Source organism: Diprion similis, chromosome 9 (genome assembly GCF_021155765.1).
Source record: "Diprion similis isolate iyDipSimi1 chromosome 9, iyDipSimi1.1, whole genome shotgun sequence".
NCBI lineage: Eukaryota > Metazoa > Arthropoda > Insecta > Hymenoptera > Diprionidae > Diprion > Diprion similis.
The window spans coordinates 10,596,234-10,623,669 of record NC_060113.1 but is presented as its reverse complement, the minus strand read 5'-3'; the positions used below and the strand labels follow the sequence as shown (position 1 = coordinate 10,623,669).

The 27,436-nt window shown below is 40.3% G+C and overlaps 1 long non-coding RNA gene across 1 annotated transcript; it reads right to left on the bottom strand.

The window, feature by feature from the left end:
- Nucleotides 1–2,286: 2,286 nt before the first annotated feature.
- LOC124410242 lies at nucleotides 2,287–24,254 on the bottom strand. The gene is made up of 4 exons (XR_006929583.1): nucleotides 24,097–24,254; nucleotides 17,591–17,595; nucleotides 9,524–9,530; nucleotides 2,287–2,296 (listed from the first exon to the last, which is right to left on the bottom strand). It is a non-coding gene; the product is annotated as an uncharacterized LOC124410242 (long non-coding RNA).
- Between the last annotated feature and the right edge of the window lie 3,182 nt (nucleotides 24,255–27,436).

Sequence of the window (27,436 nt, the reverse complement as noted above, 5' to 3'; positions counted from 1 at the left end):
TACTGAATCATCCGCATCGTTTGCTTGCAAATTGACTCCGAAAACATTATCGGCTTCTGGTTCTTCTTCAGTGTCCTCTTCATTGGAACTTTCGGTTTCTGCATCACTATCTGATTCAGCAATCAAATGAGGTATTTGCACATCATCCTTCGCTCCCTCCCCTGGATTATTAGCAAATATAAACTCAAAAATTTGCTCTTCTTCGGATTCTATCCTTTCATCAGAGTTGGAACTAGAATCCCCCGGATCATGGATAGTGCCTTCAAAGTTCTGACCGGTATTGCGAATCACGGACAAGCGCCGTCTCTTATGTCTTGAACTTAGACTAGAGAAAGCTTTAAATTTATTGCCATCCATTATTTCTTTCCAGTGCCTCTTTCAGAAGAGCAGTAACCCCCTCAAGGAAAAAAAATTACTTTCTATTAATAAACTTGTTTGTCTCGAGTCTTATTTTTATTGAGTGATCATATTTGGATGAATACAAAGTAATGGGATGGTTATTACTGACTCAAACTCAATAAAATTAACCAACCACTCACTTTGCTTGTGCGAAATTGTCAAAGATGTGACTTGTTTTTCGGCAGAGGGGCTGAGTACAACTCCTTAAAAATAGATGAAGCATAAGACCACGGCATTTGGTTATTTGAGGAAAATAAGATTTTTAAATTCAGTGAGTGATCGTATAAAATATTATAATTGACGATTGAGATCTCAACTGATTCAAGTTTCACACTTTAAAATTCTCAACTTTCAAGATATGGGAATTTGAATTAAAACATCATTATTGTACACTTTTGGAATTTAGAATCTTGCAACTCTCTGCTGTTTCCTGTTTTCACCCTACGTAGTTCCCGCTTCCCTGAAGGCTTAAAATGTGGTAAAAACATCTGTGCTATGAACGGTGCTTGAGCGGTAAAATTCAATATCATATAACTTCTGTAATTATAATTTTTAATGGAAAAAGAAAAAGTAACATGATTATTTCGATTTTCTCTTCATTACACATATCTGAAAATTAAACATAAATTCGATGCGAGATTCCAGCTAGAGTAAAAAAAGTTCAGGTTTATTCTACGAATTTCACAAAAAATTGTATTACAGTACAAGTTTTACTGTGGACTTTAAATGCGAACAAATAGTGGTCAATAATGCAAGGTAAGATTACGACAAGTCGCTTGGAGTGTAAAAATTCATGGAAAAGTGAGGTTACGGTACGGTGAAATGTTAATTTCATGTACTTACCACAGCTGTTTTCCTTAAGTGGATATACAAGTTCAAGTGCAGAAAGGCGAACACGTCACAACACGGGTACACGATAAATTGAACAATACGATATTGTATTCCAAACTCAAAACAATTAAAACACGCCAGCGATGCTAAACAAAAATGAAGCTATGGCGCTAGCAGGAATGCGGGTGGCGAGGTACCGCGTGGAAAAGGACTGAACTAGTCAAGAGTCTTGAGTCATGTTTACTATGTAAATCGTTCAATGATTGTACGTTGCATACCACGCGTCAATTAAAATCGTCTATAGATGAATAAACGTGAGCTATACAAAAATCTAAATTTCTAATAACCTGAAAATCAAAATTTCGATTTATAGAATGAACATTATAGATCGCGGTCGTTGACGCGGTTTTCATCATCTTCACTTTTAGAAGATTGATATATCTGTTCATCGAAGTAGTTACCATATCAGTTTTATACGAAATTAATAATAGGAAAATTTGCGCAAAAAAAAAGGAATTCATATTAATTGATCATCTTATATAGGATGATTGCCCACTGACATCACGGCGTCCGCACGTGGTGCGTCGCACATCCGCGACACACATGATTGTGCGTTTTCGCACGCGTGAGAGTTGAGTGCGACTCATGGTGCTCGCACTTGTGCTTGCACACTTTGTGCTAGCGAGAGTGGTGCATTTTGGCCCGCACGACGTGATCCGCACGCCGTGATGATTTCGTGCGTCGCACGATTGTTATCTGGGTTTGAACGCTTAGAAGTTCGAACAGACCACTCAAATGGTTGACGTTGACAGATTGAGGTTATGTTGAAGCGTCTGAACATAGCCGCAGTAATTTATACAGGTAGTGAAAAAATGTACCTAATACGGCGCTCATCAAAAGTAATGCAAGATAATTACTAACGTTAATTTGCATACATTTATTGGAAAAACATACGATAACTTCATCCGAAAATAATATTGCGATAAATATTTTTTCACTAGGAACAATAATATAATACCCTTGGAAGTAGGTATTTGGGCCCCTTCAACAAACGCAGGCAGCAGAACTCAGAATTCCGTTGCACTACTAGATTGAAATTACAACAAATTAACTATAAATGTACTTCCTGTTATTGATTTTTGGTTAACTAATAGTAAAAATTACGAAATAGTTTTTTAAATAATTTGAAAGTGGTTATGTGCTCGGAAAAATGATAATTCAGTACTTTTATCTGAAACCGTAGAAATTAGGACATCCGCAGTAATACCCACACTTACCCTAGCTCTAACGCTGTAACGCAACGAGGACCGAGCGATTCTCTCCCACCAAACGGGCATCACTGACGTGAGGCGTGCGCATGCAGGTTAGGGAACGTACCCATACTACGTGACCCATTTTTCACAATTTTTAACCCCCTCCCCCCCTCGGTGACCACCCGTAGTATTTACTATGCCCCCCCCCCCCCCCCTCGAGTTTTCACATAGTAATTCAGAAGTATGGTTTTAAATCAGTTTTTGCAAACAGAAAGGTGAAAAAAATTATTTTGGCTCACGTTTGTCTCTCTTAATACGGGCGTTTGCCGCATTACGCCCAGAAAGCGTGCATACCTATTATTAAAATACAAGTAAAAAATTTATTAACATGAAGAAAAAACATATTGTAATAAACAGGAACTTCATTTGCAAGAGTAGAAGTATTCTTTTTATTTTAATCACATTTGTTTTTCATCTCGATCATCTTCAAAAAACACGTTCCCAGCATCAATCCACTCGGACACATCATAGATAATGGGCGCGGTAGCAACAGGATTTTCCTCAGACGTGGTTATTCCCTTATCATCGATGGTCTCGCCGTCTATCCACTCCACACTTTCCTCCACGATACACAAGACCTCCTGTGGTCTCCTAGAGAGCACCCGTAGAGGTCGCACGCGAGACACGTCGTCTACTGCACCACCATGCACGTTTTTTCAAAGGTTGTTCATGGAACTTTTTGAGGCAAAATAAAGTCCACAAATTGAGCACGTCCTTCCGGTGACGCTATCTTTAATCGATGGGCAGTATGTATCGTAGGGTAATTCTCTACCCTGAGAGAGATCCGGGCGTAGTGTTATACATTGCCTCACAAGCAATGATGGAAAAATTTCCGATCCGACCTTATTTGGTTTTGGTACACGGAAATGGTTTTGTGACATCGGAAAAGGTGCCGGTAAAAAGCCTTGGTACAGAATATCTTTTAGTGCACTGCGACCAGGAGCGCAGCAGGAATTATCAGCGTACTTCATTATTTGAAGAAAATATTGACTTTCACGAACGTGATTTCCATACCAGATATCAGAAACTTGTGCGGTTTCCGGAAGGACTTCCCCAGGAGGCATATATTCTGCTATCACGTTGTGGCCGTCAATAACCATCTGGTACCAAGTCTCAGTTAATGTTTCGCCTGAAAATAATACAGTATAAAATATACAATTTGAAACTGAAGTTTTTAAATTTAACAACAGAGAAAACTATGTATCACTTTAATAAAATATACCTGCATGTTGAAAGTTTTTTAATTCTAGCTCGTTATCGATGGTTTTCCCTTGAGAATCGAGATGGGACCCGTAGTGCTCATAAGGAAGGACTACCGTGGCTAGCTCACGGCTCAATGATGCCATCCTTCGCTCAACTCGGTTGTAAGCCGATCGACCAGGTGCATTCGTAAACACGAACAGCCCATCCAAGTCGTACTTTTTAAAGTGCGATATACAGTTAGATATCACCTTTTAGTATCGTGGATTTTCATCCGGTCCTCCATCCACCGATAAAATCATTACAGGCTTGACTTTTCCATCCTTCCCTAAGGCCAGATTTTTAAAATCGTCTAATGTTAGCAGTTTGATAAGATCTTTGGCGTAAGTTGTTGCTGGCTGGTTCCATTTCAAACCACCCAGCAAGGTCGGGACAAAAAATTCAAACGACTTGTAAATAATTTATATGATTCTTTGGGTAATTTAAGGAGACCCGTATTTGGTCATTTTGCTCCAAAAAAATTTCATCTCTCTCCATGGCTATTACCATTTTTTGTCGAAAATTCGTTTTTACAGATTCCGTAAATTTACTGTTTTTTTTAAGGTGCTATAACTTTTGAACGAATTAACGGATTTGAGTGATTTTTTTTTCAAAATTTGCGTATTTTTATCTTCTTTCAGAAAATCATAAGTTTAGGAAGATCGACACAAAATCGCCGGAGTTATTCAACGTAATGTAAAATAATCTGAAAAAATTCAACCCCGATTTTCGGGAATTGCATATTTTTTTTTCTCACCAATTTTTTCTCGAATAGTTCTTTAAAGATACTAACTCTTCGCACAAGTTTTGTTAGCGGATTAGTTCTGTAAAAAGAGTTATGAATTTTTCAATATCACGAATTTTTTTATATTTTCAGGTAGCTTATATTTTGTACTGTAAATCGATTTCTTTATGTCGCTACACTGTTTCTTTCTGTTTAATACATGTTGCAACGTGATTATTGTTTAAAAGGGAAATAGAGATAATTCTTGAGGGAGGGATAATCACGCTACCCTACGGCGCAGGTACTGACCTGATCACTAAATAAAACGATAATTAGAAAAAGATAAGTGTTGGGCGCCAGACGCAGTAGCGTCAGAGATACGATAATTAGAGAACACGATATGACGAAATAGATCAGATTCTACGACGGTTTTGCACAGCTCACTCAGCAGGTAAAGATAATGGTAGAGGGGATGGGTCGTATCCAATTCGATAAAACACAATATTAAAGGAAATGGTAATAGTATCAATTGTATTGAAAAGCCAAGCAGAGAAATTCAGGTACAGCCAGAGAGAAAGTGAATTTAAAGATAACACGGTAGCGATACCATTAGTCAAGTAATTTTAGCGGTATGAAGCGGGTGATCGCGATACTATTACTCGGTATAACAATCAGCAAGTTTACAAAGTAGGTAAGAAATAGACTAGCATGCAATGCACAATCTAAGGTTCCTAAACTAACTGTTACAATTCAAGTCAAATAGCATAGTATAGCGAGAAAGATATGATCACATAGAAATACAGAATAATCGCAGCAATGTATAACAATAATGAGGCACGATAATAGATAGAAGATACGAAATACAATTGGCAAAAGAAGGCAAGAGATATTATCGTTAGTCGAAAAGCAAAAAGTATTACAGTTAATCGAGAAACAAGAGATATTACAATTAATCGACAAGAGATATAACCATTAATAGAAAAGGCAAGGATTACAAGTCAGTTAGATAATTCGATACTTGAAGCGAAGTCAGAAATAATCAAGTATAACGAAGTAATATAAAACAGGTATGATAGAAATTACAGAAGAAATTACGATAGAAGTTACAAGAAAAATTAGAGAAATACGTAGGTTCTAGCTTGCGATACATGCGATACGACGAAATATTATAATTACGATAAACCAGAAATAGATATCTTGACGTGTCAAGAACAGGTATTATAGAGAGCAAAATATTATAATGCGATATATTACAAACTAGAGATCTACGGACAAACTACGTAACAGCGGTATTAGCAAAAAAAGCAATGAAAAAGGCGTTATTCGGTACGGCACAATACTCCAATGTCAAAAGAGAACAACGGCTATACCGCGCAGCGATATAAGATCGCGCACGCGGCACGCTTACGATATAATTCCTCCAAGATACTCGATAATAATTAAATCAGAAAGATATTCGATAATATTCAAATCAGTAAAATATGAAGAAGTCAAAGAAACGATATTTGAGAAATTATAAAAGAGATACAGAGAGAAAATAGATAGTAGATAGCGAGAAACGAAATAAGAGATAAAATTAGAGACTTTATGAGCTAATTGATTTAACAATCACTACTGAGAACAATAAATCAGAGATTCAAATAAGATACGGTATTCAGAGATATTCTACGAAAGCATAAGTAAGGCGCTGCTATTCAGCGATATCAGGAAAATCATTCAAACAAGATAAATCAAGGAAATAGATAATAGTCACTACAAATAATAGTAAACTAACCAGTCGCGAAATTACTTGCAATATTCGATAATAAGGGAGAGAATAAGATGAGAGATAAGAAGAGAATACGATACGAGCCCACCTGGCTCACGCAGAGCAAACTGCGAGATAAAAGAGAGAAAATCGATAATAGGTAAGAAAAGAGAGAAAAAGGTATAAAGCAGGTAAATTCGTGGCTTCACAAAATAGATAGAAAAACTTCACGTACGAAGATAGAAGATATAGCCGAGATAGGCGATAGTTGAAAGCAGGTAGTCCAAAGCGAAAGCACTGAATTAGGATAGCGAAATTATAAGCGATAGTACGGAGGGTAGCGAAAGCACGTCTGTTCGTAACTAGGCTGAACGTAGAATGTGTAGAGACGAGCGGCTATCCTGACGATCCCGATCGATTTTCGGCGAGATTTCGTCACGTGATCCTTTTCCCGTGTTCGGTGATGGATAATTGGGCCAGAGGGTCACGTGGTACGGGTCAACAGGTGTAGACGGGCGATAGTCCATTCCTGGGTGTCTTCTCCTCCCACGTTGTCATGTAGAAAATTATCGATCCGTCGAGCGATATGTGGGAGGGCTATGGTCAGCTGCTTGCGGTACTCGTGAGAGGGGAAGGTCTACCCCTCACGGTATTGCGGTATCAATGTGTGCGAGAAGATCTAGGAACGACGACGAGAAGAATGATCCTACTCACTCTGTTGCGGTATCGATACTTTGCACAATTCGGGATTGGTGCGTCGTCAACTTATGCAGTGCTAGTACTCCCCGCTGTAACTATCTCTCCGGTACTGCAACTCGGTGCGGGCCCTACGGCACTGTTGCACCGAGCCTTCCTGATGGTGATGATTTACACGCAAGGTTCCCATCCTTAAGACCATCAGTCCGGTGTGGTCCACCACTGTTTCTCGGGCTTGTCCTCACGATGCAGTCCTTCGATAATCGTAGGTTTGTAGACAGCTACGATTCTGCGGTATAGTAGGCGAGACAGTAGGTATTATGCTGGTTCAGCTCCAGGCTGATAAGTACCGCGACGGGAGGCTTGATTGTGTTTTTGACGCACAGCCCTGTACGCCGTCTACGATGCATCCATGCGGCAGTGGCGTTGTAGCGATGGTTCGGCTCCTGGCCGATAAGTCTAAATGATCGGAGGTCTTCGTTGTGCTTCACGCACGACCCTGTACGCAACCTAGGTAGGCATTCATCTGAAGTTGACTTGGCGGTATCCGATCTGTTGCCATTAACGATAGTTGGCTGTTGACCCGGTACGTGACCTCTGCTTCGCGATATTCAGTTCCCTCGAAGCGGTGTCATTGAAGATAGTTCTCGTAGTGCGATACAAAGATAAAAAAAAAAGACAGGAATTAGCTTAATAATTAAGTCTCACTTAGAGATTAATTAGTTGTTCTTTTCGGAGTATTGGCCCCAGACGTGTTTTCGTCACTTTTTACGACATTCTGAAAATAGGGAGAGCGATATTCAGACCATGTGACGGGGTATAAAATACCACGTCACAGAGTATTTCCAGGAGACGCCACGCGGAGGCCAATTGACTTGTTACTAGAGTTGGTTTTTCATGAAGCATTGTTTTTGCCATGTGCTTAATTTTGGTAATAGTCTTTTGCAACTAAACAAATGCTCGCATGTAAAGACGTTCTAGTTCACTGTCTCCCTCTATACGTAGTTGAGTATATCTGATATAATTCAGCAATAAGATGAATTATTACACTGCAACTGCCGTATATTAGTTCGATATCCGCTCCAAAGAGCCGCGAACTTGGGAATTTCGTTCGATATCCGCTCGGAAGAGCCGCGAACTTAGGGATTTCGTTCGACATCCGCTCCGAAGAGCCGCGAACTTGGGAATTTCGTTCGATATCCGCTCCGAAGAGCCGCGAACTTGGGAATTTCGTTCGATATCCGCTCCGAAGAGCCGCGAACTTGGGAATTTCGTTCGATATCCGCTCCGAAGAGCCGCGAACTTGGGAATTTCGTTCGACATCCGCTCCGAAGAGCCGCAAACTTGGGAATTTCGTTCGATATCCGCTCCGAAGAGCCGCGAACTTTAAAGGTTTTCCAATATTCAACCAACTTTGAAGCTTCACAAATTTCGAAATATCGAAACTGTTTTATAAGGCTCAAAAATTTCTAGCTAACAAGTGAAAAGGAAGTTGAGCAACTGTAATTCACCATATAATATTTGCGACATTGGAAAGGTAGTATAAACGAAGATCACTGTAACGCAATTTCTCGACTTCTTAACAAAAAGTGGTTTATACACTTGTTTATCATTTTGATGAATAATTTGAAGAGGTCAAGGCTCCGAAGAGCCGCGAACTTGGGAATTTCGTTCGACATCCGCTCCGAAGAGCCGCGAACTTGGGAATTTCGTTCGATATCCGCTCCGAAGAGCCGCGAACTTGGGAATTTCGTTCGACATCCGCTCCGAAGAGCCGCAAACTTGGGAATTTCGTTCGATACCCGCTCCGAAGAGCCGCGAACTTGGGAATTTCGTTCGACATCCGCTCCGAAGAGCCGCAAACTTGGGAATTTCGTTCGATATCCGCTCCGAAGAGCCGCGAACTTGGGAATTTCGTTCGACATCCAATGTTTGCGATGCAACCAATGTTTCATCTGTGGTGTGCGACGCGTCTGCGTCAACGACGATTCTATCGATGTCTATCGATACATCGTCATCTACGTCGAGCTGATCGATGAAGCTTGCTGCTTCGTCGGCGACCGTTGCAGTAGTCCGATTACTCCCTGCTTCCTGAACTTCGGTGCTCAGAAGCGGTTCGTCCTCGTCATCTGCACAATTCGCAGATTCAGCTGGCCTGATCAAATTTAGCATGATATTTCTTTGAAAAATCAAGCGAAATTGTTGGGCCGTGGGATTCTGATTGTACGTTCCACCGTAGCATCTGATCATGGAGAATAAATTCTCCAGCGGATCTTGATTCAGTCGGGACGTCATCAGAAACTGAACTCCTTCCTCTTACAGGTCTTCCCACAGCAACAATACAGCGTTGATTGATTGCCGCAACCCGTTAAAAGAGGATGGAGTTTTTTCACCACGCGTGGTAACAGTGCGCCACTTGGACGATCTGTCGAGCATCTCACGTAAATTTTCCTCCACGCTAGGGCGCCTGTCGGATAACGCACACCTGTTGGAATTGGCATCGTTGGGCGTGCGACTGTTCAAGTTGTCAAAGATGTCATTCAACAACTGAAAGTAATGGGCGGTGTGTATGACAGTCGTACTTTTAATCGAGTTACTGGTGGCTGCTGTCATCAACGCTGCAGCCACTCTACGACTAAATACCTGCAACGCTAGCCTACAGTTCATCCGTTGGAAAATCGTCGAGTAAACGTGTTTTCCGGACAACTTACAGGCCGCCCGTGTACTTTTATCATGCTCGAGATCCCATAATGTACGAAGATCTTTCCAGGAAGCTCGTTCGACATTATCTCCAAAAACCACGTCGTGCTGCAGTAGTTGGTTTCTAAAATTTTTTAGGATATGCGGGATGTCGAATATCGAAAATATTTTTCGACCCTCGTATTCGAAATACGGTGCCTGTACAGTGACCAAGTGCCTCATGGCACTCTGATTACTGGGACCTTGGTCGCACACGAGAGCACGCACTTCCAGTCCTGTATCTGCAACAGCATCAAGAACCAGCTCGATGATGGCAGATAACTTTTCATTTCTTACAGAACCACCTGTGAGAAAGTAAGTAAGAGGCTGCTTCCAATTGTAAAGAAGGCCCCTCGCCATAAATACAAGTGCACTTGTGGCGATTGCAGGGGAGCAGCCCAAAATACCGAAGTCTTCGAATCCCTCGATTTTCTGGCGCGCCTCATTGTACTCGAAGCCCTTCTTTAGTTTGACCTCGTCGAAAAGAATTACACACTGACGCTCATGTGGGTCCATGCACGCTGCTTTCTCACACAAAATCTGGAAGATCGCAGGGCACAGTCCGGGCCAAAGTTGAATTTGCCCGAACCAACTTCTTATAGTGCAAATCGAAGGCAAAACGAATCCGAATCGATTCTGCAATTTTTCATATTAGCTGGCAAAAGTATAATGCATCGCCATCGTTAGCTGCTTCTCCTCGCCGGAATAGGACGTGCCTGATACGTGAAACAACTGCATCAGTACGAAGGTCAGCACGAAACCTTCGAGCCTTTGTTTTATCGCGACAATAAGGTTGCTATCGGAAAGTTTGCCTTCCTTCAAGTTACCTTCGCAGCGCCGAAGCTTGGCCTTGGTCGCGATCAACTCAGCTCGCAACGCCTCATTCCTTTTTCGAAGCTGAGCGATTTTGCGATCCCGGTCTTTTATGTCCCGCAGGTAAGACTTGGCTCGACGTTCCCTCCGTTTTGCGCGGAAGACAACAGCAGATTTCGTGCTGCTAATCGCGGACAGGTGTGGGTCGGACGGAATCGGGATCGCGTGACTTTTCAGTCGACCGGTACAAACACGTATAACTACGCGGCAATTTATTTCTTTCACTCATGTCTCGTTAACAAATATGGTTAATAACCTATAGTACAGAAATTTCTGAAGCCTGGAATAATCAACTTACCCCGTAGATTCAATGAAAATACTTTCCTTCTAGGTTATTTGCGAACGCCGACCGTTTGTGACAACGAGACTGATGCGGACAGAAAATAGGAGCCCAACCTATCGCTAGCAACCGAGCGCTACCAGTCATAGGCGTCAATACGCGGGGAGTCTGACAGTGTCGCGGCTATATTCTGGTTGAGTACGCTAATCATAACAGGGCACCCGGCGGAATTCAGTAAAAGTTTTGTCCACCGTCGGAAAGCTACGATCGACGTGCTCGATTCCTCACGGCTTCGAGTGACGATGCCCATTAGTCTGGTCACATGTACCTTTTTGGATGAAATTTTTGTATATTCTCCGAAAATTACGATCAAGTTGTCATTCGATTCAGAATATTATGTAGAAAGTTTAAGGAAAAGTCCCAAAAGGGGCGATGAAAATTGCAAAATTTGTAAACAATGAAAAAAAAAAGTAGGGGTTCGGTTTTTTTTTTTTTTAATATCTCGGAAACTATCAAAAGTATTAGAAATTTGGAAAAAGACCTGAAAAGAGGAGGAAATTTCCTAAAAAAAAGTCCTGCCTCCCGGAACTGTATCTGTTAGATATACGTTAGATGTATGTATGCGTAGGCGAGTGAACGCGAGATAGATGGGTGTGAGAGAGACGGCCGCGGCGCGCGCACGCCCGGCACCCAGACCTTAGCTCGACATGTGAGCGACCGGCTGCATCACACCTCTCTTCTATTTGTAACGGTTAATAAACCACCGGCGAAGTAATAGTACGAGTGCCCTTCAATCTTACCTACCCCCTTCCATACACAACAAACTGGCGACGAGGATAAAGAGAAAGAAAAGGGAGAAGAAGTTCTATGAAATACTAATCTCGTGAGGAGATATAACCTCCAAAAAGCAGACCACGGCAACCTACATACACGGCAACCCACGCATACACCCGGCAACTACATCGAAGCACATCGAATGGAAATTACGTAAGAAAAGGGAAAATACAAGAGCAACAATACAAGGAAAAGGTCATTATACTACAAAAATAAAATAGCTCCGTAAGCAAAACCTTTGTCACAAGGAAATCGCTTGTCGAAAATCGCAAGCCGCAGGCGCCAAACACGTGCCGACACGACATACCCAACTAAACGAAAGGACAGCCCTGCAACAGCCAAAATGACCCCAACAAGTACAGCCACTACATTCACAATTGAAAGTGCACACCGGGTGCAACTAAAGTATTTCCAACCTGGAGTTTCAAATTGGGAAAGATGGATAAGACGCCTCGAAGGAGCATGCAGCATAATGAAAGTAAAGGAGGAAGAAAAAGCTGGGTTTCTACTACACTACATAGGCGAGGAAGCCTTTGACACCTTGTGCGACAACTACGGAACCGAGGACCCCTACACCAAAGACTACGAGACGCCCAAAGCCAAGCTGAAAGAACTACATTCACCAATGGAGTTGGAGATCGCAGAATGCTACTCATTCAACTGCAGACAGCAGCTACCAGGAGAATCAGTACAGACATTCGTAAATGCCCTAGTCAAGCTAAGTATACACTGCAATTTTGGTACATACAGGGACAACGCTCTGCGTAACCAATAAGTATTCGGTATAAACAACAAACGTACGCAAGGCAGACTATTAGAGACAAAAGATCTAACCTTTGACAAGGCCCTACAAACAGCACTTGCTACAGAATTATCCGAGAAAGAAACAACTAGACTAGGCTCAAACAGTTACGAGAATAACACTGATTTAAACTACATACACTCAAACAATAACAATACACGGTACCAGCCAAAAAGGCCCCAAAATAAAAATCGTAACGCCACACGTCAAAACCCCCAAAATACTACACGCAAATGTTACAGATGCGGAGGACCCGACCACGTTGCGAACACATGTAAGCTGCCCACTCACGTCCTATGCAACTACTGCAAACACGCTGGCCACATCGAGAAAATTTGCTTTAAGAAAAACAACCGCTATACAATCAAACGGCTGGATGAATTGCACGACTCTGATATCGAGGAAATCTGCATGCTCGAAATCGAACCGGAGCTCGGAGACTCAGAGTCCGACGCCAAAGCACCTACACCTCAGCTCCCAGAGCAAATCGATCAACGAAAAAAATTCTATACTACAGTGCAAGTAAATGGCAAACCGGTAACCTTCAAGACCGATACGGGAGCAGCAGTTACAATTATGAGTAAGACACACGCACTACATATATTTAAAAAGTTCAAACTACATCCATCAAATCTAAAACTAGTCACGTACTGCGAAACGAAAATCGAAGTATTAGGGTACCTAACCGCAAACGTAACTTATGAAGGCCAAAATTTCGTATTGAACCTATACGTGACAGCTATTGATCGAGAACCATTGCTTGGTCGTGAGTGGGTCCGCCGTTTCTTAGAGCACAAAAGTGCCGATTGTATACTAGATAGTCAAATATTACAATTAGAGTTCCAAAAGGAAAATTTCGATAAAGAAAAGTACCTGAACAATCTATTCGGAAAATATTGTAACGTGGTTAAAACGGACTGTACACCATTATGAGGATACAAAGCCTCTCTTATCTTGAAGCCAGGCGCAAAAAAGGTATACGTCAAACATAGACAAGTAGCATTTAAATTAAAACCGAAAGTAGAAAACGAGCTAGATAGACTAGAAAAAGAAAAAGTGCTAACTAAAGTAGAGTATTCAGACTACGCCACACCTATCGTACCCATCTTAAAGAAAGATGGGACCGTACGCATATGTGGAGATTACAGTATCACCATAAATCCGTTAATCGAAATACCAGACTATCCGTTGCCCACTATCGATGAACTCTCTGTTGATTTAGTGGGCTGCATTCTCTTCGGGAAAATAGATTGCATAATGGCGTTCTTACACTTAGAAGCAGCCGAACCGACCGCCATGTTACTTACAATCAGCACACACAAGGGTCTATACCGGTGCAACAGGCTAATGTTCGGTGTAGCAGCCGCCCCGCTAATTTCGCAAAGCGTCATTGAAAGAATCCTGGGCGGTATTCCAAACACGAAAGTTCTAATGGACGACATACGATTCGGGGCAAAAACGCTCAGTCAATACATAAAAATACTAAATGAAATCTGTAAAAGACTACACGAGCATAACATAAGAATTAATCTAATTAAAAGTGAACTGTTTACAGCCAAAATCACATACTGCGGGCACGTCATTGATAGGAACGGCATACACAAAGACGAAACGAAATTCGAAGCAATTACGAAGTTACCGAGACCTGTCAACGTGTTCGAGGTATGTTTTTTTGTCGGAGGCATAAGCTTCTACAGCAGATTTATAAACAATCTTAGCGAAATTTTACAACCCCTGTATAAATTATTAGAAGCAAACGCAACATTCACATGGAAACAGGAACATGAAAAGGCTTGGTTGACCGCAAAAAAATTATTTGTTAGCGAAAAATGCCTAGCTTTCTACGATCCTACGTTACCGTTAGTAGTATCTACAGATGCCTCACCACGAGGGGTCGGTGCAGTTCTAGCCCACCGGTATACAGACGGCTTGGAAAAAGCCATACATTATATCTCAAAAACGTTGAACAAGACACAAAGAAAGTACAATCAAATTGACAAAGAAGCATTCGCAATAGTGTACGCGATCAAGCGCTTCCACCAATTCTTGTACGGTACCAAATTCACCCTAGTAACAGATCGCAAACCGCTGACACAAATATTTGACAAAAACAAAGCTCTACCGATTTTCTGTGCCTTACGCATGCAACATTACGCGATATTTTTGCGTGGTTTTAACTTTGGCATCGAGTACTGACGCTCAGAGAGAAACAGTAATGCAGACGTACTTTCAAGACTACCGATACCGGGAAATGATGACACAAACACAATCGATGTAGTCGACGTAGTCTACGCGGACGTAATAAACACCTTGCCTGTGACAAATACCGATATCAAACACGAAACAAAAAACGACTTAGAGTTAAATAGAGTAATGAAACTATTGATCAACCAAAGGCAGATTGATGCCAAAGATACGTGGAACGTAAATCCTAAAGAATTCGGCATTGAAAACAGTGTACTAGTCAGAAACCACCTGATTGTAATTCCGAATAGCTTACGTAAAAAAGTACTCAAAGAACTACACCTAGGTCATTTTGGGATTGTCAAAATGAAAAACCTAGCCCGAAGCCACTGTTGAAGGCCGAATATCAACCGCGACATGGAGAATTTAGTTAATAAATGCGAAAACTGTCAATTACAGCGAAACGAGGTAAAAAACGCAGAAACACATGTTTGGGAGACGCCTCAGAAACCCTTCGAACGTGTACATGTGGACTTTGCCGGAAAATACTTGGGAAAACTACTTCTTTATTTTAGTCGACGCGTTTTCGAAATGGCTCGAGGTTCACATCGTCCCAAACATGTTAAGCGAAACAACAATCGAACTATGTGCTAAGATTTTTGCGAGATACTGTTAAGGATACTGATATAAATATTGGTTTTGTGTATTTAAGACAGTTTAAAAACTGGCGCCAGCCGCCATCTTTTACTTAGATCGATAAGTTAGATATTAAGAAAGATCGATATCAACCTATTACCTCGTTAAGAAAAAACCAACTTCCTCTCCGATTCGAAGCGGAGCATGTTTGTACCTAATCTCGCTGTGATATAATCTAAATAAATCTACTACTCAAAGTAATTAACCACCAAGAACTATCCATTACCTCAAAAAGTTATGGGCCCAGAACACTAGTGGTGTAAAGATTTATAGCTAAGAAAGTGATTTTGCCCGAAGGCATGCAATTGTAAAGACACGTTCTTTTTGAGGTTAGCCGGCCCGCGTGCAAATTGTGCAAACAACCAACAATGGAACCTGAAACAAGTAAAATCACTAAGCTAAAAGATGCGGAGAACTGGTCGCAATGGAAATTCCAAATCTCAGTCTTGATGCGAGACAAGATCGACATGAGGGTGGTTACTGGAGAACTTACCAGGCCCGTGCTCGCCGACGAGCCAACAGCAGCGCAGCAGCAGCAGCTGAGTTCCTGGATCAAAGCCGACAACACTGCTCAGAAGATCATCGCAACGAGCGTCGCTGACTCGCAGCTGGTTCATATCATGAACTGTACCTACGCCAAGGACATGTGGAGTACTCTACATAACCTTTACGAGCAAAAATCGGAGACTAGCATTCATATGCTCCAGCAAAAATGGTACCAGGTCACCAAGGAGCAGAAGGATAGCATGGCGTCTCACATTGCCAAACTGAAGGACCTTGCGCACCGCTTACAGGCACTAGTTGAGCCGATCTCAGATTCCATGATTATGACCAAGATTCTTATGACACTGCCTGCAGCGTATAATCACTTCGTCACTGCGTGGGAATCTACCGCTCTAACTGACCGAAGCTTGAGTAACCTGATCAAGAGACTTCTCGCAGAGGAAACGAGGTTTTCTACTCAAGAAAAAGGACAGTACGAGGCATTCGCAGCAGTGAAGCAGCAGAGGAAGAAGAACCGAAGAGGAAAGCGACACTCCAAACCCCATAAGGAAGAAGACGACGACGACAAACCCAACTCAGATGTATGTCACAAATGTAACAAGCCAGGCCATTGGGCATGTGGATGCCGAGCTGACACGACGCAGAACCGAGGGACCAAACCTAAGGGCCGTGCTCTGGTTGCACAAGCAGCGTTACTCGTAGATCATCCTCAATGCGGCACAGAGGTATGGTATGTTGACTCAGGAGCTACCGACCATATGTCAAACCAAAAGACGTGGTTTATGATTCTGAAAACCTTCGACAAACCACTACCTGTTAACATAGGCAAGAAAGGCGAGACTGTAGGCGCTCTGGGCAGAGGAGACATAAACATTCGAGCCTACGACGGAAAACAATGGGTAGAGACACACCTCTCCCAAGTTCTTTTTGTACCTGATCTACGTTACAACCTGTTTTCAGCCGGCTCAGCGCTGGATAAAGGATTGCTGCAGATTTCGGATGCCAAAGGATGCCAATTCAAGCACGATGGGACTACTGTTGCAGTGGGAGTGCGAAAGCATAGACTCTGTGAGATGCTTTTCCAAGTACTTCAACCAGCAGACGGTGAGATAGAAGCAAATCTTGCCAGCAAGGAGAGTCTCAAATCGTGGCACGAGAAGTTGGGACATCAGAACATTCGACACGTGAAGCAATGCTTGAAAACTCACGGGATCCAGATAGATGATCAAGAAGAATTCTTTTGTGAAGGCTGCATTTTTGGTAAGGCACACCGACTACCTTTTCCAAAACGTAATCCGGAAGATTACCGACCAAAAGCTCCAGGGGAGCTAGTACACGCAGACTTATCTGGACCTATGCAGAGGGAGTCCATAAACGGGTCTCGCTACTATTTATTATTGAAAGATGATTACTCTCATCACAGGACTGTCTATTTTATCAGATTCAAGAACGAGGCTGTCACGCGAATCAAGGATTTCCTCGCCATGGCGAAGAATCAACTCGGAAGAGAGATAATGACTCTGCGAACAGACAACGGCTTGGAATTTGTAAATTCAGAGGTCGACAGATTGCTGAGAGATCGTGGAATTCAACATCAAAGAACAGTAGCCTATACCCCCGAGCAGAATGGATCTGCCGAAAGAGAGAACCGGACACTCGTCGAAGCTGCGAGGGCCATGATTCACGAGAAAAACTTACCTGTAAGATTGTGGGCCGAAGCAGTAAACACGTCGGCTTATATCCTTAACCGCACTGGGACAAGCACGGTTCGGCGGAAGACTCCGTATGAGCTGTGGTCCGGACGAGTCGCTAAACTGGATCAGCTAGTCAGTTTTGGAGCACTTGCGTACGCGCACATCCCAAAACAGAAGCGCCAGAAGCTGGATCGCAAGACAGAGAAAGGATACTTCGTGGGCTACGATCAGAACGTGAAGGGATACAGAATCTGGCTTCCAGACTCGGACAAGGTGGAACTCAGAAGAGGCGTACAGTTCAGGGAAGGCAATCGCTACCCAGACGACTTCGAGCAAGCTGAAGAAGTGGAACAAATACGTTTCTACGAATTTCCAGAAGAAATCGCAGTCGACCCACAGGTATACGAACTTCCCGAAGAAGAGCCTCTCGAAGAGCCTCAGGAAGAGGATCTGTCTGGCAACGAGGAGCCAAACATTCCCTCCGCAGACGAGGAATCTGACAATGGAAGTGAATGGGATTCGGCTGACGACTCCCTTGAACCAGGAGAAGAGCAAGAACCAGAACCTGAACCGGCGGTGAGAGCCTTACGCGACAGAAACGAGATCAGACGACCTAGCAGATACCAAGACGGCGTTGATCCAGACTCTGTTCTCTTAGCAGAAGGCGAAGAGCCGCACACATATCAAGAAGCAATCAACGGGCCATACGCGACGCAGTGGAGGCGCGCGATGGACGAAGAAATTGCATCATTGAAGAAAAACAAGACTTGGACTATCGTAAAACCCGGAAACAGCCAGAAAGTGATCGACAATCGTTGGGTATTCAAACTGAAGAGGACGCCCGATGGAAAAATCGACAGATTCAAGGCTAGACTTGCAGCCAAAGGCTATTCCCAGAAGGCAGGTGTCGAGTATCATGAAACTTTCAGCCCAGTCGTCAAATTTGACTCAATCCGAATCATCCTGGCATTGGCAGCATCGAGAAAAATGGTTTTGAAGCGGTTCGACATAAAGACTGCTTTTCTCAATGGAAAACTCAACGAAACTATATTAATGAAGCAACCAGAAGGGTACGGGAACGGAACGGAGAACATTTGCAAACTGGAGCGAAGCCTGTATGGCTTAAAACAAGCTTCCAAATGCTGGCACGAGCGTTTCACCAACTCCCTGAAGAAGTTTGACCTACAACCGACGAAGTCGGATCCATGCGTCTTCACCAATAATCAGCATCAAAGGTCGCTGATCCTGGCCATGTACATAGACGATGGACTAGTCGCAGCGACGGATAGCAATGACGTCAACGCACTGCTCGCTGAGCTCAAAAAGGAATTTGAGGTAACTACCGGAGACTTGAATTTGTTTCTAGGCTTCCAGATCGAGCGAAGACAAGACGGTTCAATCTTCCTGCATCAAACTGGATACGCTAAGAAGGTCCTGGAACGGTTCCACGCCACAGAATCGAACCCAGTATCCATACCAATGGATAAGCACCAGGAGCTGAGCGTCGCCGCGCACGGAAAGCAGGAGTCGACGGGAGTACGAGCACCATATCGCGAAGCAGTCGGGTCCCTGATGTACTTGGCGATAGGTACAAGACCAGACATCGCGTATGCCTTAAGCACAGTGAGTCAATATCTAGAATCTCCAGACAAAATACACTGGAACGCAGTTAAAAGAATCCTAAAGTATCTGAGGGGGACAGTAGACTTTGGCTTAACTTTTAAAGCGAATCCTAGACTAGAAATACAAGCCTATAGCGACGCTGACTATGCGGGAGATGTAGAGACTCGTAAGTCAACGTCTGGCGGGGTGTTTAAGTTAGACGGAAGTACTATTTCTTGGTTCTCACAAAAACAAAGAACCGTTGCGCTATCCACAACGGAATCTGAATTCATAGCTGCCGCAGAGGCAATAAAAGAACTGATCTGGTTACGTCGCTTGATTACAGAGATAACGAAACAAAAAATAGTAAAACCAAAGTTGTACATAGACAATGAGAGTGCAATAAAACTGTTGAAAAATCCAGAATTTCATAAACGCTCTAAGCACATTGATGTGAAATACCACTTTGCACGAGATAATGTTAAAAAGGATTTTTTGGAGTTAGAACACATTCCGACGAAAAGGCAACAGGCCGACATATTTACCAAACTGTTACTTAAAGAACAATTTTGTCACCTACGTGGATTGCTAAATATAAGGCCGAAAATGTAAAACGCACTGACAATGTAATTTTGAAAATAGAACACACGAAAAGTGGGAGTGTTAAGGATACTGACATAAATATTGGTTTCGTGTATTTAAGACAGTTTAAAAACTGGCGCCAGCCGCCATACTTAGATCGATAAGTTAGATATTAAGAAAGATCGATATCAACCTATTACCTCGTTAAGAAAAAAAACCAACTTCCTCTCCGATTCGAAGCGGAGCATGTTTGTACCTAATCTCGCTGTGATATAATCTAAATAAATCTACTACTCAAAGTAATTAACCACCAAGAACTATCCATTACCTCAAAAGATACGGTATACCCAAAATATTCGTCTCAGATAATCAAACAACTTTCACGTCAGAAATCTTCCAAAACTTCCTCAGAGTTAATGGAATAGTTCACAAAACGATTGCCCCTTACAAACCCGCAACGAACGGACAGGCGGAACGGAGCGTCCAAACAATAAAACAAGCACTGGCAAAAATCCCAGACAACAGCAATATTAATTTAGAATTACAAACAATATTGGCGCAATACCGCAATATGCCACATGCAAAAACCGGAGTCCCTCCAGCAGAAACAATGTTCGGGAGAAAACTTAGAACCAGACTAGACATCATGAAATCAGACACCAGCAGCAATAACGTAAAATTAAACGAAAACAAGGCATGTATTTCCTTTTCCACAGGAGATAGTACGCAAGAAATTATACGAATAAAATCAAATGGCACAAGGGCAAAGTTGTTAAAGTCCTCGGCAAACTACACTATCTCCTGAAACTACTAGACGGCAGGATTTGAAAAAGACACGTCGATCAATTGCGGAAAGCTGAGGACACTCAAAAAGAGCGCGATCTAGATCACTACGTGCCCTTAGAACAACAAATTGTGCTAAACAAGCAAAATGTAAGCACGAATGATAGTAAGGACGACAGCTCCACATATGCGTCCTTCGCGCGAGCAGACGTTAGCGCAAGCTCGCTTGTACCACATGCAACCGTTGAAGATAACGTCGGAACGCGACGCCCAGTGCGTAATACCGAAAAACCCGCCTACCTGAACTACTCAGTTCTGGGAGGTAGAAAGTAACCTCTTTCTTACACTAAGGGAAGTGTTAGATATAAGTTAGATGTATGTATGTGCGGGCGAGTAAAAGCGAGATAGATGGATGCGAGAGAGACGGCCGCGGCGCGCGCACGCCCGGCACCCAGGCCTTAGCTCGACATGTGAGCGACCGGCTGCATCACACCTCTCTTCTATTTGTAACGGTTAATAAACCACCGGCGAATTAATAGTACGAGTGCCCTTCAATCTTACCTACCCCCTTCCATACACAACAGTATCTTTAATATTTATAATTTTCACAGAGCCCTGAAAATAACGCTAAAAGCGGGTGTCTGGCTTCCGCGCGCGATTCGTCACTCGACACGGTAACAAAAAAAAACATTTTATCATATTAAATATGAATATTAGAGAATAAAAAAATTTAATCACTGTTGGGATACGTAAATGAACAATAATCCGCTGGCAAAAAATTTTGATCCCCATTTTTCCATTAGTTATGCATTAGTTAATCAACAACTTTTTCGGAATAGAATGTTGACATAAAAAACCCGATTATTATTAAACTACAACCCTAGGATTTTTATCACTTCCTGGAGTGATTTTTAAGAGGCATAAAAATAGATCCCCGTCGGAAAAATTCAAAAATGTTAATTTTCCACTTTTTTTATTAAGAATCGAAAACATTAGAAAATTAAAAACTGCATAAAGGTAATTGAAAAATTTTTTCATTTTAAATTTCTCATATATTCTGATTTCTAACCGTTGAAAGTTACATGAAAATAATTTTTTTTAATTTTTACCGCCATTGTTTAAATAATTGTTATAAACAAGTGCATTGTTTATGGGATAATCAAAAATTTTTTTTCCAATCTACTTTTTGATATAGATTATGATTTTTCAGAAAAAAATTATTCCTTAAAAAGATTTATTTATTGCTAAAAAATGCATTTATTAATTAAAAATCGTTTTTCACCACTACATATGAATATGAAGGAACCGTTTTTTCTGTAAAAATCATAAATTGTATTGTTCTTCTGAGATTCTGAAAAAAAAAACTTCATTTTTTATTCGTTTATTCAATAACCAATTTGTTATAAACAAATGAATTTTCTTAGTTTATTTTTTTTTTTAATTCTTAATCTTAACATAAAAACAGCTATGTATTATTTTTTACAAACAAATTTTTTTTCCGTTTTTGATATAACTTTCAATATTTTTATGTCCTAAAACTTATCTTTTTATCTCGCTCTTTTGCCTTTATAATTGATATAACTTTTAAACTATTGTAGATACGACAGTTATACTTAAAGTTGTTTTTATTCACTATAAATTAATGAACAATTTAAGCTTTCAACTCAAGCTCTAGCTCTATTATTTCTGGTAATTATTGACAATTGTCTATAAAAAATGAAGCGAAATTTTTTTTTTTACATTTTTCCATTCTAAAACGTGATTAAATGTTTACAAATGTCCTAAAATTTTGTAGGATTTTTTTATTATTTTCTTTATTGGCAATTAAAACGAACTTTTTGTGGAAATTAAATCAATTAGATCTTATTACATGGAAAGAATGAAAAACGTAGTTTATATTATTTCAAAATTTATTCAACATATTACTTTTAAAATTTATATCAGTTATAAAAGCAAAAGAGCGAGAAAAAAAAAAGTTTCAGGTCATAAAACTATTAAAAGTTATATAAAAAATTTTTTTTTAATTATTTTCATGTAACTTTCAATCGTTAGAAATCAGAACATATGAGAAATTTAAAATAAAAAAAGCTTTTAATTGCCTTTATGCAGTTTTTAATTTTCTAATGTTTTCGATTCTTAATAAAAAAGTGGAAAATTAACATTTTTGAATTTTTCTGACGGGGATCTATTTTTATGCCTCTTAAGAATCACTCCACGAAGTGATAAAAATCCTAGGGTGGTAGTTGAATAATAATCGGGTGTTTTATGTCAATATTCTATCCCGAAAAAGTTGTTGATTAACTAATGCATAACTAATGGAAAAATGGGGATCAAAATTTTTTACCTTGCGGATTATTGTTCATTTACATATCCCAATAGTGTTCAAATTTTTTCATTCTCTAATATTCATATTTAATATGATAAAATGATTTTTTTTGTTACCGTGTCCGAGTGACGATTCGCGCGCGGAAGCCAGACTACCCGCTTTTAGCGCTATTTTCAGGTCTCTGTAAAAATTATAAATATTAAAGATACAGTTCCGGGAGGCAGGACTTTTTTTTAGGAAATCTCCTCCTCTTTTCAGGTCTTTTTCAAATTTCTAATATCTTTGATAGTTTCCGAGATATTAAAAAAAAACCGAACCCCTACTATTTTTTTTTCATTGTTTACAAATTTTGCAATTTTCATCGACCCCTTTTGGGACTTTTCCTTAAACTTTCTACATCATATTCCGAATCAAATGACATCTTGATCGTAATTTTCGGAGAATATACAAAAATTTCATCCAAAAAGATACATGTTGACTAGACTATATACGCGGCAAAGGGCGACATCGGCCGTGGTTCGTCTGATATCGCACTCGTTTCCATGTGCGACAAACTTCACTTCACTGCAAATATCAGCAGACGATCGCAGAAAAAAACCTAAGCGTTGACTCACGTAAGTACGGTAGTTCATTCTTAACAATGCTTTGTCTCAAAATATTTTTCGTCCACATTGTTTACTAAAGACCAATATCAAACTGCGTCCCATGCCGTGGCAAAAAAATACGCAATAGTTTCGAGTGATAATTATGTGATTTTACGTTTTCCATAACAAATATTTCCCAACCCTCATAACCTAAACTCACATTGTTCACAATGATATGTTATTTGTTTGATACTTGCTTGATGTAAATATTGACAACGATCTGTAATGTATTTTCACAAAGTATGTGACTCATTTCGATCATTTTTAAATTATTAACGATTAGCTCGAGCTAAGATTTCTTGGACAAAAGAGAGTTATGGAAGGTTAGTTCTCAAGAGGAATTCCGTGATTAGCGAGTGTATTCTTTTTACATGAAACTTGTGAGTCCGACTGAGAATTTCTCGCTGGCAAGCTTTTTTCGGACTGAAATAACAATAACAATATTAATAAGATGATCGAAAATCTGATACGAGATTCATGATCGGCGACCCGAAAAATTTTGTAGTACCAATTGATTTTAACCAAAATAGAAGGTTTTTATTTTTGTTCAGCATATTGAGCACACTAATTTTGACTTTTGCAAATCAGAGTGTAGATTCATCACTAAGGTAAGTGTACCAGTTATTGACACGTTTAGACCCAATTATTGACCCTTTTATTTGCCAAAATTATAACTTTACGGTACAAATTGCGAATTTCCTAATGACTAAAATTAATTGCTAGAGAGTTAGACACTACAAATTTTTTTTTTTACAATTTCAGAACTAAAGATCACGGAAATACAACTAAAAAAGGTCGATAACTGGTACACTTACCTTAGTGAGCCAAAAAGCCTCACGATACCAACTTTTGTTCGAATCCGTCGATCCATTCTCAAGATATCGTGATTTTTGTTTTATTGTTAAAAATTATTTGAAACATACCGGACAATAAAATATGGGAGAATTCAAAAGTACTGTACATCTCAGGGTATCTGTTATTTGGGACATTTGGTTTATTTCATGTTCTTTTTTATTTTCCCTAAAATTATATCGATGTGAAACAAAAATTCTGTAAAAATACCAATTTTTTAATAACACTGGCATGCTAAATTTTGAATGGTTTTCTGTTATTTTTTATAATAGACTAAAATGGACTGAAAAAATAAATTTAATGCTCGAGAACAATGTTTATACTGCCAACTAAGCATAGGAACAAAGTACTTTGGTGTGGCCGCACGTATTACGCAGACAACGACACTCAATTACACCATAAAGTTAATGGTTTTGTGAAATATATGAGCGGATCCACGTCACTTCACTCAAAAAAAAACCGTCAAGTCACGGATCTTTGCGCCATTTGAAATATCCGTAGTATTATGTGAAAAAAAAATATAATTTCAAGGATTTTGAAATTTTTTCAAAAATGGCCGAGTTCGAGCTATGTAAAGTTTTGTATATCACTGTTGCACTGCTATGTTTGAAAATTCATATCTCCGAAAGTATACATCGGAGCGGACTGATCCTGCAATCGTTCTGTTCGTAAAAGAATGCGCTTCGATAAAAAAATTTATTTGGGAAAAAAAAATTTCTTTCAATATTTTTTTACCGTTTCTTTTTTTGATTTCGCTGCCATTTCCGCGGGGCTAACAACAATTCATGGAGATAATTTTTTTCGGATACCTGTATCCTTCCTCTTTAATCCTAAAAAAAAAATTGATGGAGAAAAAAAATGAAACGTATCGTCGCGCGTCACTGCGCGCGCCGATCCACGTCAGCGCTACTCCCGCGAACTCGGTGTGTTGCGTATATTATATTTAACCCTACTAAATTGACTTTCAATCCAGTTTGCTCTTCAAAAGACTTTCTTGCATCCGGCTCTGTTTCAAGACCATATTTCATAGCTTCTGTCATTTTGCCATCAAATTTAGTCTTTTTGAATTGTGTCGCCAAAGATTCGAATGCCTCTCGCCTCGTTTTTGTACGGTGAGCTTTGTTGGAGCATGTAATTCGTTTTGCTCTTTCTTCAAACCATTGGAAGCAATCTGATTGACCTTCAGATAATACGCTAATAGTCAAACACTCACTCCTGTTTGCTACAATATTTTCTTCGTACTTCGATTGCAATTCACGAGGGCACGTAGATTTTTTCAGTCGCATCTTCAAATCATCGACTGACGAAATTTCGTAGTATCTATCCGCTTCTATGAGTTTTGAGATTCAGTACACCCACTTGTTTTGTTTCTATGTTAAGTTGCAAGTATAACCATTATTTTCAAGCATCAAATTAATTTTTTCAGTCTGTTTTAGTTGATGAGAAAATAAATAAAAAACATCGAACGTTTCCATGTATTTTACATTCAAAATTTCAATCGCCTGTTACGACGTGGAGGATTGTGATCACGAGCTGTTATCAATGACCGCATCCACACCCAGACGGGACGTTATTACATACAGCCTTATTTTGGGTTATAGTCCGTCGACCACGCGCACGGACGAAACGTACGGGGAATTATAAGAGGAACTTGTATTGAGTGTGAATGTTCGATTACACAGGGTGGTCTTTCATAATCGCCGAACAGGCAAATATCTCGAAAACTGGAAGAGATACAAGAAAAAATTTGATACCAAACTCGGAGGGTTCCGAGGGGCAAATACAATGCTGATGTGGGTTGATTTGTGAATTCCGCGAATTCCGAGATTTTTTGATTACTTCGTGATTTTAGATAGAGAATACGTATTTTGACTGTGACCGCGTTATAACGGGTGTGAAAACGAATTCAAAAACTTAATACGATTGATTTCTCAATACATTCCTAAAAGAAACCTTAAGATCTTTGACAATCTTTCTTGATTCTCAGAAAGTGAAATGCTCGTCCATTTTTTACTGAAAAGTTTCGTTACTATTTTGCTCTCGAGGCGTTGTCGGAGAGGCTTGATCACCTCAAAATACAATTCTTAGTGTTCTCAACCATATAGGAATTGATGCTTTATTTCTAAGAAAAGTAGTTGAGTATTTCAGTTTTCGAAAATTGATACAAATTTTCAAAAAGTCAATTTTCTTGCCAATTTTCAAACGTATTTTCTTCACGTTTTTGAATACTTCAAACCCGCCATCACCCAGTCATAGTCAAAATATATGATGCCTATTTAAAATCGTGAATTACTCGAAAAATCTCAAAAGTGTTGCAATCCGCTAATCGATGCGTATTATCGCATAATCTTTCCCCCTCGAAACTTTTCAACTTTCGGTCGAAACTTTCCAAGTTTCGCTCGAAACTTTTTTTCGTATCTTTCCTAGTTTCAAAGAATTTCACCTGGGGCGTTTAGAACGGCCACTACCTGCACAAGTGATTTATTGAATATGTGGAAAATGAAAAACGGAAGAGAGAGGCATTTAGGTGTTGGCGGAATAAAAGGTGACTTGAAAATGATTATATGAGAGGAAGGATGCAAGGGACTGGCTAGTTGCAGTTCTGCGGTCTGGTGGACGTAACACGCCCACCGGCACATGTTAATTCTATCCCAAAATTTTAATATTCACAGACGTTTTCTTTTGTAATATAATAGGAATACATTTTTTGGTGAAATCGTAAATATTCCAAAATGATCAAAGTCATGGACATCCTAACATACACGGTACTTTTGAATGCTTCAATATTTTATTTTCTCATACTCATCAAAATACTTTCCACAATGCATGAGATATAACGTAACGTTAGTGGGTTGTAGTGTTTTGCGATATTTTAAACCTCGATGACGGAAACATCCCAAAAGGATGGCAAATTCACGAGAACAACTACTCCAGGAATTGGAAGAACTGAAAGAGCGTAAGAAAAACATCGACGCAGAAGAAAAGAGGCTGCAGGAATTAATAGGAGAAGTAAAAGAGGGAGAAAACGAAAGAGAAGGAGTGGAACAAAACCGCCAAGGAGAAGAAAAAGAGCGAGAGAAAGGAAAAGGCAA